The sequence below is a fragment of the Oratosquilla oratoria genome, chromosome 37, assembly GCF_046742065.1.
Source record: "Oratosquilla oratoria isolate Oo_2021 chromosome 37, ASM4674206v1, whole genome shotgun sequence".
NCBI lineage: Eukaryota > Metazoa > Arthropoda > Malacostraca > Stomatopoda > Squillidae > Oratosquilla > Oratosquilla oratoria.
In genome coordinates this window covers 11,500,098-11,503,395 of record NC_134813.1, presented here as the reverse complement: position 1 = coordinate 11,503,395, position 3,298 = coordinate 11,500,098, and the positions used below count along the sequence as shown (strand labels likewise).

Sequence of the window (3,298 nt, the reverse complement as noted above, 5' to 3'; positions counted from 1 at the left end):
ATAGAATAAACTGTTTTCATAAAACATTAATATTTTTATTAACAAGGTTTTATCAAATATTCACTGATATTATATCAACCAATCTAATGACTAGAAATAGTTCCAAAAATATATACTTATTAAAATAACATAAAAAACTCAAATAGAAGATCTATCATTTATATGCTACAATGGTATCTTATTGTATATTCCATATATACATATATACATATATGTATATATATATATATATATATATATATATATATATATATATATATTTATATATATATATATATATATATATTTGTGTGTGTGTGTGTGTGTGTGTGTGTGTGTGTGTGTGTGTGTGTGTGTGTGTGTGTGTGTGTGTGTGTGTGTGTGTGTGTGTGTGTGAAATATACATTATATGTCCCTATATATACATAACTCTTGTTTCCCTTCAAAACCATAAATCTTTCGTCTTTTACTAAAGATTTCCATGGAGGGGAACGACATAATGGTTATTTATTTATCTATTTATTTATTTATTTATTTATTTATTTATTTATTTATTTATTTATTTATTTATTTTTTATTCATATTTCCCCGGATCCGTTTTCTATGAAAATGATAATATACTACGCGATCATTGTGGTTCCGCCTCTTTCTGTAGGTAGGTTAAATCATAGCGAGTAAGCGTTGAGTACCTGCGGCCGAAGCCGTCACCCATTGCCCTTAGGCTATATGCGCTTTGGGGAATGTTGGGCATCAGAGAGGCGTGTGGGATTCGAATCTACAACTAAGCGAATATGAGACCAACACGCTTCCGACTGCACCACACATAACAATACACAGACAAAAATAATCGCCGTCTAGAAAGGCTGGAAAATTGTATGTTAAATGTACACACAACCTCACGAACTCCCATATGTGTATGTGTTTATGTGTGTATATATGGGCGTATGTATAAAGTACGTATGTACGTATGTGTGAAGTACGTATGGGCTTATGGGCTATGTACGTATAGGCGTATTTACCTAGAAATGTTTACCTAGTTTGAACGCTACGAGCCCAAGCCAATCTTGTAATATGTGTTCTATGTTTCTCTTGAATCAACTCAACCCGGATAGAGTTTACCGTGAACTCTAAATACGGCGGAGCGGGTGCGTTGTGTGTACCTGTGTGTGTGTGTGTGTGTGTGTGTGTGTGTGTGTGTGTGTGTGTGTGTGTGTGTGTGTGTGTGTGTGTGTGTGTGTGTGTGAGCGTATGTGCGTATGTGTGTGTGATTCACCATGGTCTTGGATCACGTGTTGGACTCGTGAGCGATGTGTACATATATATATATATATATATATATATATATATATATATATATATATAGTATATTACTTACTCCAATGGCTATCAGGACTGCAGTCCCTTCACCGCTTTCACTATGCCTCTCCAGACCAATCTGTCCTCCGCTGTTTCCTTCCAATTTTGTAGGTCAGGGTTAATGCGGGCCACGTCATTCGCCACTCCATCGCTCCACCGGTACCTAGGTCTTCCCTGGGGGCGTCTACCCCTTATACTTCCCTCCATCACCATTTTTGGCCATCTTGTTGGCTCCATCCTGGCACAGTGACCGACCCACCTTGCCCTTCTCCCACTTGCGACATTATGCAGCATTTGTTGTCCTGTCTGTTCTCTAATTTCCTTATTGTGCCTTCGTTTCCATTCTCCCGATTCCGCATCATACACTGGGCCCAGAATTCTTCTAATAATAGTGTTTTCAAAGACTTCAAGTTTTCTTTTTCTTTGTTTGGTCAATGTCCAAGTCTCACAACCATATAACACTGTTGGTCTGAATAAAATGTTGTATGTTCTCATTTTTGTTTTCTTACTAACCATTCTGCTTCTCATAATGGTAGAGAGAGCATGGTAGCATCTGTTTCCTGCTGCAATCCATTCATCTATTTTAATGTCCATCTCATTTCTTTCCGTTACAAGGCTCCTAAATATTTGAATTTGTCTGTATTTTGTACATTTAGGGTTCCGACCTGCATGTTACCTCTATTGCCGCCTTCTCTACTCATTTTCTTGATTGCGGTCTTACTCTCGATGCACACCAGGCCTGCTTGCCCCGCTGTGTTCTGGAATGGTGTGAACATTTCGTTAATCTCATCCATATTCTCGGCTATCATGACAACGTCATATGGATAGGCTAAAAGCCCTATATTTCCTGTGTCAAATCTCGCTCCTGGGTGGTTAACTCTCCCTGGGCGCCTTATTCTATCACGAGGTTGAAGAGTGTTGGAGATAGAATGCACCCTTGCCTCAGTCCACTAATTACCTCGAACTCTTCTTTTTCCTTCCCCCCACCTTTACTACGCATCTGCTATCTACATAGCATGCCTTTATTAGAGACCAGTTTCTCTGGTACTTGAAGTTCTCTGAGGATCTGCCACATTGATTCCCGATGTATGTTATCATATGCCTGTTGGAAGTCTATGAATAGTTGGCAGAGATCTTTATCATATTCATAGTATTTTTCCATTGTCTGCCTTATTGTGTGTATGTGATCTGTTATGAACCTGTTTCGTCTGAATCCACACACACACACACACTATATATATATATATATATATATATATATATATATATATATATATGTATGTATATATATATTTATATAAATGTGGGTAAATGTAAGGTGATGAGATGTACATGGGGAGAATATGGCGGGAAAGGGAGTAGAGGTGGAGGTAGAATGTAGATTGAGAGAAACAAGTAAATGACTTGGGGGATTAAGAAGTGTAATGAGAAATATATATTTGGGAATGGATGCTAAAAGGAGATTGTATGAAGAAGTGGTTGTGCCGACAGTTCTGTATGGGACATAAACATGGAACATAAGAAAGGAAGAGAGGAAGAGTTTAAATGTGTTTGAGATGAAATGCCTGAAAAGTATGGTAGGGGTTACCAGGCTGGATAGAATGAGAAACGAGGAGGTTAGGAGGAGAGCGAGGGTGGAAAGGAAGTTGGGAGATAGGGTTGTTGAAAGGGTATTAGAATGGTTTCGAAACGTGGAAAGAACAAGTGTTTAAAAATGAATAAAAGAGGTGCGGAAGGCAGAGGTGGAAGGAGTGAACATGAAGGGGAGACCAAGGATGAGATGGATGGAGTAAAAGGGACATTGGGAAAGAAGGGAGAAGACAGAAGATAGAGGTGAGTGGAGAATGGTTGTGTATGGATGATGCTGTGATGCATGGAAGGAGTGGGTGGGGATGGGGAGTAAGAGAGTATGCGTGAATGGTATTTTGACACAGCCCGAAGGGATTTCTCCCCGTCTTCTCTT

At 38.8% G+C, this 3,298-nt stretch overlaps 1 non-coding gene across 1 annotated transcript; it reads left to right on the top strand.

The window, feature by feature from the left end:
• Nucleotides 1–405: 405 nt before the first annotated feature.
• On the top strand, nt 406–519 carry LOC143019708 (U5 spliceosomal RNA). Its single transcript, XR_012965856.1, has one exon. It is a non-coding gene; the product is annotated as a U5 spliceosomal RNA (small nuclear RNA).
• The last annotated feature ends 2,779 nt before the right edge of the window (nt 520–3,298 follow it).